Source organism: Balaenoptera ricei, chromosome X (genome assembly GCF_028023285.1).
Source record: "Balaenoptera ricei isolate mBalRic1 chromosome X, mBalRic1.hap2, whole genome shotgun sequence".
NCBI classification, from domain to species: domain Eukaryota; kingdom Metazoa; phylum Chordata; class Mammalia; order Artiodactyla; family Balaenopteridae; genus Balaenoptera; species Balaenoptera ricei.
In genome coordinates, this window is record NC_082660.1 from 5,293,709 (window position 1) to 5,312,821 (window position 19,113).

At 39.4% G+C, this 19,113-nt stretch overlaps 1 protein-coding gene across 3 annotated transcripts in view; it reads left to right on the plus strand.

Moving 5' to 3' along the window:
* The window catches only part of STS (steroid sulfatase), a 639,557-nt gene that overhangs the window by 320,897 nt on the left and 299,547 nt on the right, over positions 1-19,113 (plus strand). For all 3 annotated transcript variants that reach the window (XR_009500087.1, XR_009500086.1, XR_009500088.1), the window contains exon 11: positions 18,739-18,863. The gene's annotated coding sequence lies outside the window, so the exon portion shown is untranslated. The remainder of the gene's footprint in view (positions 1-18,738; positions 18,864-19,113) is intronic.

A 19,113-nucleotide genomic window follows, 5' to 3' on the forward strand; every position in this document is an offset into this window, starting at 1 on the left:
TGAGATTAGACACTGACCAAGGTATATATTCCTGAAGGCACCTCCACCAAAAACAGGAGCAACACATTGAAACCCACATCATTTGAATAGCTCAGAAGGAAAACCAGCTTTTGAGATGACAGTCATTGCCGTGGAATACAATGCTTACATCCTCTATTAGTGTAGTGCGTTGAAAGATTCGGCTGTCAGTTTCCTTCAGCTTAATTTGCCTTTTAAATGAAATCACCGTGTTACTTATTTTGTAAATATGTTAGGTTCTATCTTTGTGGCTCTCTGTACTCGTTTTGTTAATATTTCTCCAATTTCTTTTTATTGTTTACTGACATATCCTGCTCCCAAAATTGAACAAAGCATTCAGTAAGAAAGTCCACCTCTGTTTCCCTGGAACATGCCACACGTTAATTAGTCGTACTTCTCTGAGAGTCAGTGAAGTCTTATATCCCAATCAACTGTCGATACTGTCTTGTGTATTGGTTTCCACTTGATGTGGTGCTTTCTGCGGTGCAGGAAGGCATCTTGGCTCTTCATCTGAACTCCTTTCTCATCCAGTTCTCATTTATTGAGTGTCAAGAGGGTGCTTGGTTCTTCAACAGAGCTTATCCGAGCTCCTTCAGTGTTTTCAAGACTCCTCTCTTGCAGTGTAATGACACGGTGTTATGGGAACGCGTGTCTGCAGCTCTCTGCCGCCTAGCCTGGGAACTCTGTGGGGGGATAAACCATATGGTATTTATTCTTGCATTTTTCTCCTCCCATCCATCTTTCCCTGAGCCCCCATACACAAGTCCACATGCACACCATATGCTGCATTTCTGGACTGGCAGAAGATAGTCAGTAAACACTTGTCCAGCGAATTGAATAATGGCACCAAATACAAAGTATACCCGTTTCTCGGGCTGTTTATACTCTGATATAAGCATAATGGACGATAGCGGGTCCAGTTAGGTATATAGATATGTTCTTCCTCTTGGTTAGTGTGCCCAGGCTACGGAAAAGATGTCAGAGAAAAGGGACTATCTGTGAGAGAATTCCTTAGCTGGAAGATGCATTCATTGCCATTCTGTTTACAGGATATATCTTCTTGTGTTTTTCTTTTCTCTTTTTTTTTTAGACATATCTTTATTTTATTTTATTTTATTTTTGACTGCGTTGGGTCTTTGTTGCTGCCCACAGGCTTTCTCTAGTTGCGGCGAGTGGTGGCTACTCTTCATGCGGTGCACGGGCTCCTCATTGTGGTGGCTTCTCTTGTTGCAGAGCATGGGCTCTAGGCATGCGGGCTTCAGTAGTTGCAGCAGGTGGGCTCAGTAGTTGCAGCATGTGGGCCCTAGAGTGCACGGACTTCAGTAGTTGCAGCACTTAGGCTCAGTAGTTGCAGCGCAAGGGCTCTAGGGCGCGTGGGCTTCAGTAGTCGTGGCACATGGGCTCAGTAGTTGTGGCTCACGGGCTCAGTAGTTGTGGCTCGTGGGCTCTAGAGCGCAGGCTCGGTAGTTGTGGTGCACAGGCTTAGTTTCTCTGTGGCATGTGGGATCTTCCTGGACCAGGGATTGAACTCGTGTCCCCTGCATTGGTAGGCAGACGCTTAACCACAGCACCACCAGGAAAGTCCCTCTTCTTGTGTTTTTCATGTTGAGTTTCCTGCAACCCTCATCAGAATGCTTCTTGCTTTGGAAAAAAAAAAAAAAAGTCAAACATCTTTGATCCATCAAGCTAATACTCTGTAGACCCCAGATCGTGTGTCCATGGAGACTTCAAGGAACGGGACCCCACTTCCCCTAGAAGAACCAGACCTAGAAATTAGGCAGTAACCTCACTCTGCCTTGAGCCATTCAGCTTAGACCCAGTTTCTGCAAGGGAGTGATGCACCTTACTTAAGTCCCCTGTCGCCGAACCTGATAGCACCTCTGACTGATATTCTGCAATTCAGCAGTTGATTACATCTAGTCTTTTCCTTTCCACTCATCCCTCCTACTATGAGTGTTGAATCTTCACTCTTATTGTGTGTTTCTTGACAAGGTGTGCCTTGCCGTGGATTGGGAGGGCCTGGCAGAGCTCTGCCTACATGGCAGTGTTTCAGTAAACAGTTGTCGACTGATATCATGTAGGGCATGAATTATGAGGTCTAGCAAATGGCGAGGTTTCGTTTGCGTAGTTATAAGCTGAAGACTGACACGAGAAATGAGGTGCAGAGCTAGTTCAGGATTGCTTTGGCTGCTACCTTTTGTGCTTAAGGTACCATCCTTGTGAACTAAACTTAAGTGTCCCCACATTGACATTTTCAGAAAATAACTCGTAAGTATTGTGTCAGGAGTTAATAATAACATCCTCACACACTCACGTAGGACTGGGATCTCCCAACACGTTCAATTAAAGGTGCTAGGAGAATGTTCCAACTTTGGGGTAAACATCAACCTGATACCCTTCATCTAGGGGTTCTTAACTCAGCATCATGCATAAACTTTAGAGGGTCTAAGAATCACCTGATAGTGGATAAAATTATGTGTGTGCACGTGTGCATTTAAAGGAGCCACATGCTTCCTCAAATTCTCAAAAGTGTTTCTTTTAAGCATATGCAGAAGAAAGCACCCATGGTGATTCCCAAGAGAGCTGTTTCTTCTCTGGTCTAATTTTAGAGGTAAAGAGAATGTCACAGTTTGGTCAGGACAAAGGACCACCTAGAGCAGGTCTGATCTCCAGGGTTGTTGAAAATCCAGCTTCTCTCTTCAATGGTTCAGCTAAGCTTTAACATGTGTTACGACGCTCAAGGTTGGGAGGGTTCCTTGGGGTCTATATGCTCTAAGGTCAAGAGAGGGGGAAAGTGAAGGGTATAGGAAACGGTCTTTTCAGCATTCACTGCCACTAGCAAAAATCTCCGTGTTATCCAAGTTGTCAATTGGCCATGCTGGTCAACACACAAAAGGGAGATCGTAGAAGCTACTAGAGCTTTTCTGAACCACTTCTGCCTTTCCCCTGGAATCCATCCTTAGGACTCAGTGCTAAGAGTTCTCCTGGAACCACTGGCCTCTCTGAAGACGTCTAGTGATGGACTGGCATGAACACTTCCTGTTCATTCTGCTTTTTCCTGAGCCAGCTTCATTCAGTTTCTCCAGGCAAGCAATCCTTCTACCTAGCACCGCCTCCAAATCCATCATTGTGCGATACATCTTGAGTATGTATATTCCTGTATAGTTACTGGGAGTGCAGCTCTGTTCATTCTGGAGATTGGACGATGATGGTGCATGACAACGATTTTGCATTCACTGGGCTACTTTCCCAAGATGCTTTCCTGACCCGAAGAGATTGTAGCCGATTTTGCAGATGCAAATGCTTCGTGTGTAGTAGGAGACCAGGCATGCATCAAGACAATTTTCTTAACATCAGACATGGGCCTTTAAAAATCTGTGCAATGCAAGAGCAATTAGGAGGTAATAATTTCCAAGGGGAAAAAAAAATACACCTTATATAGTGAAAAATATTTGTGGGAACTGGGCTCTCCCAAGATATTAAGTTGGGGGTTCTTATTAACTGTCACTCATGGACCCCTGGGAGTCTTCAAACTTTCTTAGGGGTTAAGTCAAAACTGTTTTGCTAATAATGCTAAGGTAATATTTGCCTTTTTTCACTGGGTTGGTTTGGTACTGATAGTGCAAAAGCCGTGCAATGCAAAACTGCGGGTACCTTAGCACAAATTAATTCCGTGATGCTAAAACTGTGTATTGTTTTACTCTTTCTGCTGCTTTTTTTTTTTTTTTTTAATATTTATTTATTTATTTATTTGGCAGTTCTGGGTCTTAGTTGCAGCACGTGGGATCTTCATTGCGGCATGGGGGATCTTTAGTTGCGGCATGCATGTGGGATCTAGTTCCCTGACCAGGGATCAAAACCAGGGCCCCTGCATTGGGAGCGCGGAGTCTTTGCCACTGGACCTCCAGGGAACCCCTCTTTCTGCTTATGTAGGTAGCTTGCAACAAGTCTGTTTCACTTCAGAATGTCCTCAGTGGAGTACGAAAGAATCTTAATCCTCAGTTCTGGGGTATATGCCTTCTCAATAGTCTATATGACAGAAGGGGAGGTGTGTATCAAGTCCTGATATAAGAATATCATGGTTTTGGTGAGAGGGTGCACTCGTGCCATTATTTGAGTTGTGTGGTGAACTAGACACCTTTTTTTCATGGAATATCATTTTCCCTTGACTGCTAGAGAAACTTCAGACTTGAGGATTTGGAAGACATGTTTTTGGAAGTGACCAAAATGAGCTGGTCACCCCAAGGATAACAACTGACAGCAATTATTCCCAATGATAATGTTCAACAGCTTCCCAATACTCACAGACTATTCTGAGGAGATTCGTGGTGATTTTAACAAATGAGATGTTTAATGCTACGTGGTACCATGTGTGAATATTTAGAAGATCTGCATAATGTTCAGAAGCAGTATTTTGAAAATGAATCACGCATCCTGTTATAAAATCATGCCTGGCTCAAAGATCCACTGAAAATGCAAGACAGACCTGTGCTTTTTAAGAAAACAGGATATGAAAAGGTCCTTTTCAAGTAATCTTCAAGAAACGACTCATTTTCAGAGTTTGGATGAAGTATCAAAAAGAATGTCCACAGCACTCTGAAAAAAAGCATTTCCGACTACATGTCTGTACAAGAGTGGATTTTATTCATAACCCCCCAACTATGACAACAGATTGAGAGCAGGGACGCACGTTAGGATCCAGACGTCTGCTAGGAAGCCAGGTATCAAAGAGACTGCCAAGAACACAAAACAGTAACTCTTCTCATGTCTTCATTTTGTTCTGCAAAATCTGTGTATTTTCCACAAATACATTATTTATGTCTTGACAATAGCATTGCTAAGTAAATATTATAGGAATGTCTCAGTTTTCATTTCCACTGGGCTAAACCACTCAAGATACAATCTCCCAAGCTGCCTCTAAGGATGTCACAGGATCCTAAGATGATAGAGTTTGAGAACTAGTGATGAAATAGTGTTCCTGTAACAGAGATGATCCTGAACCTCAGCCGGGGAGCTTTACATGGATGGAATCTTCGGCTACCTCTGAAAATTCTAATTCTGGGGCATGGTTTGGGCCAAATGCCCTCAACCCAGCTATAGTCAGTGGAGTCATGAGAGGCGTGACTTTGCAAATAAAATTGGGATTACAGACTGTACCATGCATTTTTTAAAAATCTCAGAGCAAATGCCAGTATATGGTTTCTACACCTCCTGGTTTTTAGATGTATTAATGTAAGTGGGCATGGTCGTTATTTTGGAAAGTTGTGAGTGACCTTTCATTGTTCTTTCACGGGTCTTGGTTGCTAAGTTATTTTTTCAAGTGGGGAAATTGATCTCTTGTGGTAAGGCCATGTGTTCTGTGGGCTTGGAAGCATGTTGGTTGGATCTAATGCTCCGAATATAAAATACTTTTTTTAAAATCTCCACTCAGTTTATTCAGTCAGGCATAAAACTCAACTGTTCTTATTTACCAAACTAGTTTTGAGTAAACAAGAACAACTTGTTAAAAACTATCATTTCAATTAAAGAAAACACAGAGTACTGTTTAAAAGACATCGTTTCTTTGCGATTCCTATGCTGTTCATTTTTTATGTGAAACTGTAGAAACTGAGAAATGGACATGCCTGATTTCTTTCATCATCTAGAAAAAGAGTAAAATTACAGTGAACGGTGGTAGGGAGAGGGCTTGATAATGTGATTCAGGGAGAATTTCCAGAGGAAAAGATTTATAATGAGGATATTGGAGAAACAGAAATACATCCTGGAAAAAAAAAATCCACCAAGATTCAGTAGTATTCAAAACACGCTGACACCTACAATGTGTTCTACCCCACGACTATGATAGAGAGATGCATAGAATAGGGTTGCTTTCTTTTTTTTAAGAATGTTATGTCTAAAGCAAGAATTGGGGACTTCCCTGGCAGTCCAGTGGTTGGGACTCCCAGCTCTCGCTGCTGAGAGTCCCCGTTTGATCTCTGGTTGGGGAACTAGGATCCCACAGGCCACACAATGCAGCCAAAAAGAAAAAGAAAAAAAAAAAAAAAAAAAAGCAAGGACTGGAAAGCCACAGAGAGTCACACACAATTTGAAATATCCTAGAAGAAGTTTTTCCAAAAGTTGACGATAAAGTGGCATTGTACTGTGGAAATAAGGATAAAGGGTGCTACACAGGAAACACTTATTAACAGCCACAAATTAAGAGGTAAAAATGTGGGAGTCGTAAAAACACTATAGGGCAAATTTGATAAGAAAAGAAAACTGAGAGGGAAGAGTAAGACCATCTCAGCAGATTTAGGGGATTTTAGTTCTGAAAGGAAGAGGGAAAGTGGGTGGAGTTGGCACTGGATTTTTAGGAGAGACCACGATTAGCATTGAACCAAAAAAGTCATCTTTGAGATATTGCTGTGGAGACAGAAACAGAAGCAGAGATGCTTGGGTCTTGGAGTAGATTTTTAAAGAATACTACTGTTCTTTAACGCTGCGAGGCAGGAATTCTCAAACATTTCCAGAACCCACCTTTGTATTTCATGCAATTCGGTTCCATCTCCAATTATAAGCAAACAAATCAATTCCTGGCTGGTGCATTTCACAAACTGAGCAGGAAATGCAATTCCAGGTGACAACCGGGCAGAGGTGAAGAGTCATGAATGACTCCCAAAGTCTTTTTTTTTTTTTTTTTTTTAACTTTTTGGCCATGTGGCGTGGCATGCTGGATCTTAGTTCCCCGACCAGGGATTGAACCTGCACCCGCTGCAGGGGAAGCGTGGAGTCTTAACCACTGGACCGCCAGGGAAATCTCCCAAGGTGTGTATTTTTATGGTGAGCCCTTGAAGTTCCTCCAAGTGACCTTGTGGCCTTGTATTACAGAGGAGTACTTCACTGAACACCCACAGAGTGTGAAATGTTGATAAGATTCACAAAAACACTTTGCACCCACCTTTAACCTGGAAGAATTTAATGGGATACTGTGAATTATGATGAGTCCAGAAAATTCATCCATTGTTGGTCCAGGCTAACTGGTCCATTTCAGAATCAGAGCAAGAGTTTCTGAGCACCATAATTTTAGAGGAACATCATAGAAAATGCTCTTAACGTTTTTAGGGAAGTGCTTTCTGCCAATGGAGATGATTTCATGGCTCATGACGTTGAGGATTTCATAGTGTCCTATCATTGTATCTAGACATGGGATTGCACACTGGACCCTAGGACCAGATAACTTAAGGCATTGTTTTCTAGTTTACGGTATGCTGGGTTTTGCAAATCTACTTTTATGTGGCTTGTCATGCTTGGGACAGAAAACATGCTTTGTGATAATAATTGATCACCTTTCACTAATTAGCTGTGAGGAACTGTCAACTCTTAGATTTGGGATATATCCAAGTAATAGTAATTCTATAATAATAAATGATTTAATTATTTGGGAAATAGAGCCTTTGTCATTGAAAAATGCAAAACAAAACAAAATATGCACCTCTTCAATTATGAACTGTCTAGAGTATCACAGACCTCCCAAAACATTTAGAAATGCATGCTAATGTAGAGAACGCCTTAATTTAAGAAAATGTTTAAAGTTTAATGGAAGAATAATAAAGAAAGTATTAAGTGCAACTTACTTGATAATGCAGGGGAAATAGATGAATTTCTAGGAAAGCTTAACCTTCCAGAATTGACCTGCACAATGTATAATAGAAAACTTTCATAAACTCTAAAAAAATCTGTTATTAAAAATTGCAGTAGCTGGTTTTATGGCCGACTGATATCTATCCTTATTCAATTAATAATTCTGGTGTAATTTATACCAGTGTTTCTAGAAGCGTTGGTGTGCCAGCATCATAGATTCACCTGGAAACTTGTTAGAAAGGAAAATCCTTGTGAATCACATCAGTATCACTGAAAGGAAACTTAGGACAGTGCTGCAGGGGTGAGGAAGGGATAAATCTATAATCTAACAGGCTTTCCAGGTGATCCTTATGCATGCTAACATTTGAGAGGTCTGCTTTATTTTATTTTTTTTTTAAGTTTTTTTTTTCCATTTAAATATTGACTTTTATTTTGTGGGTTTTTTAAAATTAATTTTTATTGGAGTATAGTTGATTTACAATATTGTGTTAGTTTCAGGTGTACAGCAAAGTGATTCAGTTGTACATATACATATATCCACTCTTTTTTTAGGTCCTTTCCCATATAGGTCATTACAGAGTGTTGAGTAGAGTTCCCTGTGCTCTACAGTAGGTCCTTGTTAGTTATCTATCTTACGTAAGTAGTGTATATATGTCAATCCCAATCTCCCAATTTATCCCTCCCCCCTTACCCTGTTGGTAACAGTAAGTTTGTTTTCTACAGCTGTGACTCTATTTCTGTTTTGTAAATAAGTTCATTTGCACCTTTTCTTAAGATTCTACATATAAGTGATATCATATGATATTTGTCTTTCTCTGTCTGATTTACTTCACTTAGTATGATCATCTCGAGGTCCATCCATGCAAGTGGCATTATTTCATTCTTTTTCATGGCTGCATAGTATTCCATTTTATGTATGTACCACATCTTCTTTATCCATTCCTCTGTGGATGGGCAATTAGGTTCCTTCCATGTTTTGGATATTGAGAGCTCTGCTTTAAAATATTCTAGACAATAGTGTAAGGGAGGAAAAATAATTTTCCCTTCTGAGTTCTTGGCTGGGAACCCTGTAATAAAAGACAGATTAACAAAACGACAACATGAGTTTCTTAACATGTCTACCTCTTGTATACAAGGAAGATGCCCAGGGGAAATGTGTAACTCCTCCAAGTGGCTTAGAAGTCCAGCTTGTAGAGCATCTTCAGCAAAGAACAATGAATTTGTGGAGAAATGGCAGGAAGAAGGAAAGCAGTATTAGGCTTCCAAGGGTGGAGGTCAAGGCTAGTGAGTAGAATTTGTTATATAGATTCTTCTGGTGCCTTCTCTGGGCTGATGGAGTCTATAGTTGCCTCTGGGATTAATTTTGTCCTCCCTCATAAAGCTGGAAATCTATGTCTTGCTTTCAAGCAAATCGTGGAGGACAGAGAGTTTTTCTTTTATCTGCTTCTTCTCAGTTGCCTTCAGCTCAAATCAATCCTTATGCCAAAGTGGCATGATTTGGGGTGACATAATCTGCTCCCCTTCAGTAGAAAATATGCAAGTTTTCCAAATTCATTTCATTCCTGTATGGCAATAATTTAAAAACTGGGTGGTATAATTTAAAACTACAAAATAGAATAACGTCCTTTATGAACACAGGTGAAAAATTCTAAGTAAAATGGTGGCAGACATCACATAGGTCTAGCCCCAAAGAATAATATAATCAAGTAAAATTTATTTCATGAATGAAAAAATTTCAAATTCAGAAATTATATCAATACAATTAATGATAATAAAAATTGAAAGAGGAAAATCCAAGTGACTACATAGATATTTGATAAATAAAATAGTCCTTACCAAAAAAAGAAAAAAAAGAGAAAAAAATGTGGACTTCCCTGGTGGCGCAGTGGTTAAGAATCCGCCTGCTAATGCAGGGGACATGGGTTCGATCCCTGGGCCGGGAAGATCCCACATGCCGCAGAGCAACTAGGCCCGTGCGCCACAACTACTGAGCCTGAGCTCTAGAGCCTGCAAGCCACAACTACTGAGCCCATGTGTCACAACTTCTGAAGCCCGCATGCCTAGAGCCTGTGCTCTGCAATAAGAGAAGCCACCACATTCATCTCCCATATAGCTGATTCACTTTGTTATAAAGCAGAAACTATAACACACCATTGTAAAGCAATTATACTACAATAAAGATGTTAAAATAAATAAATAAAATAAAATAATTAAATTAAATTTAAAAAAAAAAAGGGAGAGAAGCTACCACAATGGGAAGCCTGTGCACCACAACGAAGAGTAGCCCCCGCTCGCCAAAACTAGAGAAAGCCCTTGTGCATCAATGAAGACCCAACACAGCCAAAAATAAATAAATTAAAAAAAAAACTAAGTGAAACAGATATGGAAAACAAACTGCTTAAATATGATAAATTTTATTTACTTAAGATAATAATCATCAATCAAATAGTGAGATTTTGGAAAATATCTATCCCAGTTAGGTACAGAACTGTGACATCAGTTTTCATTACTATTGTTAAATTCTCTTTGTTTAGTTTCAATAATAAAACACAGAAGACGACAATAAAATTTATTTTAATATTAGCTCAGGAGACAAAATTATTTATATTTGCAGACTATTTGGAGACTAGTAAAAACAAACTAGAATTAAGCCAATCCTATCAGGGTAAATTAACATCAATACAAGTTAAATACACAAATCAATAGATTTTTTTTTTTCTGCAGTTGTTAATAATCCCTTAGGAAAACAATGAAAAACTTACCAACTCATAATAATGCTGAAAATGATTTGCTCACAGAGCTAAATTTAATAATAGGGCTTTAGAATTTATATGTATTTTGTTAAGTACAGAATAAATCCTGAATATATGTAGACATAGTCCTTTGTCCTGTATTTGAATATCTAATTTTATAAAAACACAAATATGTAAATTGAATGCATACCAGTAAAATCCCAATGCATGGGGAGGAGAGGAGGAAAAGCATTAAATAGTCTTCACGTTCCAGTAATAGCCAAGGATATTGTGAAAACAGAATAGTGTTTGTGCAATGATGGCTGTGTGTTTGTGTGTGGGTGCTGGTGTAATTTATCAGAAATTAAAATTTACCATAAAGTCCCTGTTAATTAAAATAGCTAATATTAGTGAAGAAATGGATAAATACATTAATTAAATGTAAGTGATTACTCTGTATGAATATACACATACATACACATACACAGACATTCGGTACATAACAATTAATGCAGATTAAGTACGTATGTAATCAAGGCAACAGTTTAATTCAGTAGCAACAAACTAATTTCTTTGATAAATGGCTCTGTCATCATTTGCTATCTAAATGGAATAAAAACAAACAAACAAAAAAAAACTACATTCCTACGTCCAACCACATTTATAAGCAAATTGCAGATGAGTTTTATAATGAAAAATATATACTATTAGAAGAAAATTGAACAGACTAACTTATTGATTCTGGAGTCACCTTATTACCAGCTTTTTGTTATGAAGCTAATACATTTTTCCTATTTTTAAGTCATTTTGTTTTGGGTCTTCCAGTGTTAATTGAAAGCATCTTTATTGCTACATTGGACGAGAAGAAGCATCTTCTGAGCCTAAGTTTTGTAGTCAACAAGCTGTAAATTATATTTTAAGAAACTATAAATACAAGTTATTCACAGACAATTGAATTCATATTCATTTAAGGACAAAAAGGAGAGATAATACTTCAAGTCATTTGATACTCAAAACCTCAGTAAAAAGACAAATTTTCCTATCCTCTGAAGAGGTCTTGGCCATGTGATTTGTGCCGTTAGCATGAAATAGTACAAAATAGAGAAGTGATAGGTGAAGGATGCTAATAAAAGGATTTGTGAGTCAGTGCAAAGAGGGGGGAAAAAAAAACAGGAAATGACAATTTACAACTTTACATAATGCAGAAAAGAGTTTTGAGTAACCAAACAAAATGCAGCAGACCACAGATTTATTGGCAGGGGAAGGGCATGTGGGTAAAAGGACTTTTTGTTTGTTTGTTTGTTAACCAAGCTGGATTAGTGACAAGTAAATTAATGGCCTTGAAATTGCTCTCAGTAGTTCAACAGTATTTCCTGAATATCCAGAGAGTGCCAGGCTGTGAGTTGAACTCTGCGGTGACACAGAAGGCAAGTGAACCGTCACCAGCTACATAGATGCATGTTTATTGCGTATTGGGGAAGATGGATGTCCCATTCTTGAAGACGATCATATCCTAATGGTCGTCTTAATTTAAAACTAGTAGGTTTTAGCACAGATGATTCACACTTGTATCAGAAAGAGAAACTTAATGAAGGAATTATGGAAACTTCTGCATCTGCTCATGAAGGATTAAGTGCTAAGGAACTGGCCTTCTCACTGTAATCAATTAGAGAGCTGGAAAGATACAAACAATGGTGCTCAGACTTTGGACACCTGGCAACAGGACTTTGATCCTTGAGATAAGGGACCTAATGAAGTAAGCAGTCAGTTGGCCCTAGCTTCCTGGCCAGTTTCTAGACCTTGGCTCAAGGGAGGAGGAAGCTAAACAGGTATTTGTGCTGAATTGACGTCACAGAGACCTGGGTTCAAAGTGTGAGGAGGCTGAGATTGCCAGGATTTACAAGGCGCAGTCATGGGGAGGAGGGACCAGCACACAGAGGGAGCTCCGAGAGCTGCAGTGAGGTCTCTGGGTCAAGACTCTGCTTCTGTGTCTACACTGAGAGTAGAGACCCAGCAGAACTCACCCAAGGATGGGAGCCATTCACATCTACACCAGCCAGAGAGGAGACACCTCAGAGTACACAGGGCTCATCAACAGTGTCAAGGACAAAGCCAACAGACAAGACAGAGACTGGGAGAAAACATTCATAAAACAAGTATCTGACAAAGGACTGAAATTCACAGTCTATGAAGAAGACTTACACCTTGATGATAAAGACGCACAGTACAGTGTTTTAAAAGACAAAAGACTTGGGACTTCCCTGGTGGTGCAGTGGTTGAGAACCCACCTGCAAATGCAGGGGACACGGGTTCGAGCCCTGGTCCAGGAAGATCCCACACACTGTGGAGCAACTAAGCCTGTGCGCCGCAACTACTTAGCCTGTGCTGTAGAACCCGCAAGCCACAACTACTGAAGCCTGCGTGCCTAGAGCCCATGCTCCACAACAAGAGAAGCCACCGCAATGAGAAGCCCACGCACCACAACAAAGAGTAGCCCCTGCTCGCCACAACTAAAGAAAGCCCACGTGCAGCAATGAAAACCCAACACAGCCGAAAGAAAAGAAAGAAAGAAAGGAGGGAGGGAGGGAGGAAGGAAAGAAAGAAAGAAAGAAAAAGAAAGAAGGAAAGAAAGAAAAAGAAAATTCTATGGAAAATGTGGGGTGGAGTGAAAGGAGCTTGGCCAAATGACTATCCACTGTAGGGTTCCATCCTTGTGAGGTTCTGGAACAGGCAAGACAAATGTTTGTTGGAGAAAGTGTGAGCTCAGCATGGGCTTGGTTGTGGTGCGCATAGAGCTGGACTGAAAGTTGACAGGAGGGGACAGTCTGGGAGGCCTGTGCTCTAGATCTGGATGGGGTTTGGTCCATACACCTGTGTGCTCTTTTGTCCTCATCAATGACATCCTTAATACTGACCTATCTCAGTGGTACCTGATTTCCCTGGACTGAGGCAATCACTACCTGCCATCCAGTCAACAATTTTCTCTGCAGTGACTCAGCCATCGACTGTTTTCTCTGGGGTGAGGAATCACACTGTCATGTGGTCATGATTGTGTCCCCTGGACCAACGCCATCTTGACTATGGTCCCTCAACTGATTCAGTCATTGATTATTTATCCCTGGGCTGACTCAGTTATCGACTCTTTTTCCTTACCTGACTCAGTCATGGACTATGTTCCCTGCAGTGATTCCTTTGTCAGTTGTCTTCCCTGGACTGAGAGAAATATTGTCATTTCTTCAACTGTTTTCTTTTTTTTGTTTGTTTTTTTGGAATGATGCTATCATTTATTGTTATCCTGTATAGGGGGAATTTTTGTTTTGTCGTCAAGTGTCATCCCTGGGTTGAGTTGGTCATTGACCGTTTTCCCTGGATTGATTTAGTCATCAGCTGTTTCTCCCTGGGTTAACTTGGTCATTGACTATTTAGTCCTGGACTGACTTGGTCATTGGCTTTTTTCCCCTGGACTAACTCGGTCATCTACTGTTTCTCCCTGGGCTGACTCGGTCATAGACTCTTCTTCACTGGGCTGACTCAGTCATTGACTACTTACCCCTGGACTGACTCAGTTATTGACCCTTTTCCCTGGACTGACTCGGTCATTGACTATTTTTCCCTGGACTGACTCGGTCATTGACTACTTACCACTGGACTGACTCAGTTATTGACTTTTCCCTGGACTGACTTGGTCATTGACTATTTTTCCCTGGATGGACTCGGTCATTGACTACTTACCCCTGGACTGACTCGGTTATTGACCCTTTTCCCTGGACTGACTCGGTCATTGACTATTTTTCCCTAGACTGACTCGGTCATTGACTACTTACCTCTGGACCGACTCGGTTATTGACCCTTTTCCCTGGACTGACTCGGTCATCGACTATTTTCCCCTGGACTGACTCGGTCATTGACTACTTACCCCTGGACTGACTCGGTCATTGACTATTTTTCCCTAGACTGACTCGGTCATTGACTACTTACCCCTGGACCGACTCGGTTATTGACCCTTTTCCCTGGACTGACTCAGTCATTGACTATTTTCCCCTGGACCGACTCGGTTATTGACCCTTTTCCCTGGACTGACTCAGTCATTGACTATTTTCCCCTGGACTGACTCGGTCATTGACTACTTACCACTGGACTGACTCAGTTATTGACTCTTTTCCCTGGACTGACTCAGTCATCGACTATTTTCCCCTGGACTGACTCGGTCATTGACTAATCACCCTTGGACTGAGTGACTAAGTTAACAACTGTTTCTCCTGGACTGACTCTTCATTCATTCTTTTCTCTGGACTGTTCCCTGCAGTGTTTCCGTTGTCAGTTGTCTTCCCCCGACTGAGAGAAACATTGTCATTTCCTCATCTGTTTGGTTCTTGTTTTAGTTTGGTTTTTGTTAATGACACCATCATTTATTGTTATCCTGTATGGGGAGAATTTTTATTTTGTCATAAATACCGTCTATGAATTGGTTTCATAATTTGTTTCTCCTGGACTGAGTTGGTGATTGACTCTTTGTCCCTGGGTTAGCTCTGGCCATTGACTGTTTACCCCTGGACTGACTCTTCATCTACTCTTTTGCCTGGAATGACTCAGTCATCGACTATTTTTCCCTGGGCTGACTCATTCATCAACTATGTACCCCTGGACGGACTCGGTTATTGACTCTTTTCCCTGGAATGGTGTCATTAACTGTTTTCCTTGGAGTAAGTGGGTCATCATTTGTTTTCCACCGACTCAGGGGAGCCCTCATTTCCTGCTGTCTCATTATCAACTATTTACCTTGCAGTGATCTGTTCATAGGCTGTTTTCCCTCCTCTCAGGATATTTCAGTCAGTCTCCATCGTCAGCTGTTTGCCCTAGACTGACTGGGTCATCCACTGTGTGCCCTGGATTGACTCTGTTATCAACTGCTTTTCTTGGACTGAGGTTGATGACGCTTCACCATCTTGGTTCCAGTTCTTAAAAGTAGGAGTTCCTGGGAATTAAGTAAATATATATATATATATTCTTATATTCACATTTATGAAAGCGCACATATACACACACACATATACCTGATTTTCCCCCCAGAAGAGTTGTCTCAGTTTGCATCCCAACCAAGACTCTACAGGGGTCTCTCAAAGCCTGTGTGTTCCCAAACTTTAAGTTTTTTCCCCCCAATATGATAGGTGAGGAATGGTGTCTAAGTGTATTTCATGTTTTGTTAATTTGTACAATCAGTTTGTTTGGACTTGTTCTCTATGAATTGTTTTTGACTTTGCTTTGCCTTGATTTTCACAGTTCTTTAAGTATTAAGAATATTTGCCCTTTATCTATTATATTGCAAATATTTATCCTCAGTTTGCCTGATTTCTTATGATTTAATGGCATTTTGTGTGTGTCTGTCCTGCAAATATATTTCTACAATTATATAGTCAAATGTATCAACCTTTGGTTGTATTTGCATTTTGAGTGATGTTTAGAAAATGTTACCCCACAGCAAGTTTACGGGAGAATTCGTTCACTTTTCCTCCAGAACTTGTGTGTTTGTATGGATGTAGGTGTGAATGCACTTAGGCATGTGTAGAGATGCACGTATGCTTAGATAACCTGATTCATTTGAAGTTCATGCGTGTGTAGGAAGGAGGTGGATCTAAATGTCCCATTTTCCAAATGGTTACCCAGTTGTCCCATCACCTTTTATTAAAAATAGTTCATCTTTGCCCAGTGGTTTGTGATGCCCCTTTTATCAGGCACTGAACTTCTTCCTTATGTTTGTGTGTCTAGTTCTAGATGTTTAGTACTGTTCCTCTAGTCCTGTTGTCTGTTCATGTGCCTATGACACATTTCACTATAGATCCTTTATCACATTTTTCACACCTCACCAAGGGTTTTTCTGGATGTCCTCACATGCAGGTTATTCCACATAAATTTCCTTGTCAGCTAATCTAACTCCCTAAGACGGTTTATGATTTTTTTTTACCGTGATAACATTAATTTTATAAATTGACTAGAATTGACATCTGTCGTCCTATTCAAGGATTTTTCCCATGTGTTCAAACCACTTTTTTTTCTTTCAGGAGGTTTTTGCAATTTTCTATTATAGATTGCTTTTGGTACATTTCTTTTTAAGTTGATTCCTAGACATATTAACTTCTTAGGTGTTTTTGTACATAGAGTTTTCTCTAATATTAACTACTTTGGTCATGTATGAATGACTTTTCTATGTTAATTTTTATAGCTAATTTACTCAATTATTTTATTGTTTGGATTAGTTGTATCATTGATTTTCTAAAATTTCCAGGTATCATCTGCAAAACAATTGGGATTTATTTGTTTTTCTAATCCTTATGCCTCTAGTTTGTTTATTTTGTCTCTTTGCTTTAGCAAACATCTCCAGCATAATTTTGAATAGCCGTGGAAATATTTTGTGTCTTTGCTTGCATTCTTTGAATGAATCCCACTTGGTCGTGGCATCTTTTCAATGTTGTGTTAGATTTTTTTTGATAGTATTTTGTTTAGTATTTAAGCATCAATATTGACAGCTGATATTAGTCTGAAATATTATGTCATTCTTCAGCATGATACTTTTTAATTAGAATTTAAAGTCCTTCATTATGAATTTAAATATTTGAAAATAATATAGTTTTCAGTTATGTATACATCTGACACATTAAAACTCTTACATTGCTCTTATAAGTGTATCCAATTTTATCTTTGTATCATGGTGATTTGACAACTACAGTTGACCCTTGAATAACATGGATTTGAACTGCCAGCGTTCACTTATACATGGATTATTTTCAATAAATACATGCTACAGTCTTACAGAATCCATTGTTGGTTGAATCCATGGATGTGAAACCACAGATATGGACTGTTATATACGAGATATATATATATGGATTTTTATACAGATTTTCAACCGTTTGGGGATGGGCCCCCCAACCCTCATATTGTTCAAGAATCAACTGTATTTTTCACTTAAAAGTATATGACCAAACTCTCCTATAACAGTAGGACATTTTACATTATTATCCTCTCCTGCTTAAATTAATATTTATATTTCATCCTTGCCAAAGAATTTTAACCTCAACATGATAGATGTTTTTGAAAATGTATTAGTTATATCAATCTCCTTCTATCTTCACATATGTATCTAAACTGAAAATTACTTTTTCCTAATTCCTAAACGATAGTGACTCACATGTTAACACTCCTGATTGAGCTATCATTGCATTTTTATTAATGATAATTTATCAAAACATAAATACATAACACATTTTTAGGACATAAGTTTTTATGGAAAATATTTGGGGATGGTAAGACAACAGGAAATTATGCATAGGTTCTAATATTCTCCTGGCCCGAATCATCCCAAACTGAACTTATCACATAGGCACCAATCAATTCCATCATTCCTGGAATCAATGACTGACCCAGCCAATCTCTAGACCCAGAACTTCCAGCACTGTTATTTAATCTGGAGTGATTACCACTACCCGGTGAGGGAAGACCACAGTCAGCAGTGGGATAGTTATTGACCATTTTCTAAAGCCTGGATTACAGGCTACACACACTTGCCTGAAACATATTTAAGCCCTGAGTGACATTCTCATCCCACACCCAGTTCATTTAATTAAAGAAAAAAAAAAAAAGTAACTCTATGAAAGTGAAGTTTTATTGACTACTGTGACTATATTAATAAATAAGCCACCCTATCTAATACAAAAGTATAGATTATTCTAATGGAATTTAAAATGTACGTATATGCTTTGTGTGTGTGTACATGAGATATATATCTGAAAGATTAGAATATAAAGCTGCAATGATGGAAAATGATATTTTAGATGATCATTATCACTCTCAGAAAAGAGATTTTGGGGGGAGGGAGAGGGATGGATTCGAGTTAGGGATTAGCAGATGCAAACTATTATATATAGAATGGATAAACAATAAGGTCCTACTGTAGAGCACAGGGTGCTATATCTAGTCTCCTGGGATAAACCATAATGTAAAAGAATATAAAAAAGAATGCATATATATGTATAACTGAATCACTTTGCTGTACAGCAGAAAGTAGTACAACATTGTAAATCAACTATACTTCAGTTAAAAAAAATTGAAAAGAGATTTTAAGGCAAATATTAATAGAGACAAAGAAGAATAATGCATAACACACACACACAAAAGACAGTTTATCCACCAGGAAAAGATTAAAAATTCTGAACTTGTATGCAACTAACAATATTGCTCAAAACAAGAAAATAAAAACTACAAGGAGATATTGTGAAAAAATGAGGAAATACAAAAAGAAACAAGGACAGTGGGATTGGAATCTTTACTGTGTTCTCTATGGGAATGTGTTTTCTATTGTTTGTCCTTGTAGGAACTTATGGGGACAGAAGACAGGGGCCCTAGACCCTAAGGACAAAGTGTGTGTCTTTCATCTGTGCACTGAGAATCATCCATCCCTCACTGGCTGAGTCCAAAACAGATTGGAAAACAGAAAAGGTAGGAAGCTTCTGTTTTTCTCCAAATTGTCCTTATTTCCCACCCGAGACTATAGGTCCCTAGAAGCTCAGTTCAGGCAGCAGGGCACTTGCTGGGAGGGACAGCATTAACTTGGAAATAGCTGAGGACACCCAGATACCAAGGGGCCATTCTCAGTGACCTATGAGACTCAATGAGTCCTCGTAAAGGTATATATGTTTAGCTAATGTCATCATCGTGGAAGCTGTTGCCTGGAGTACCCCCATGAAGT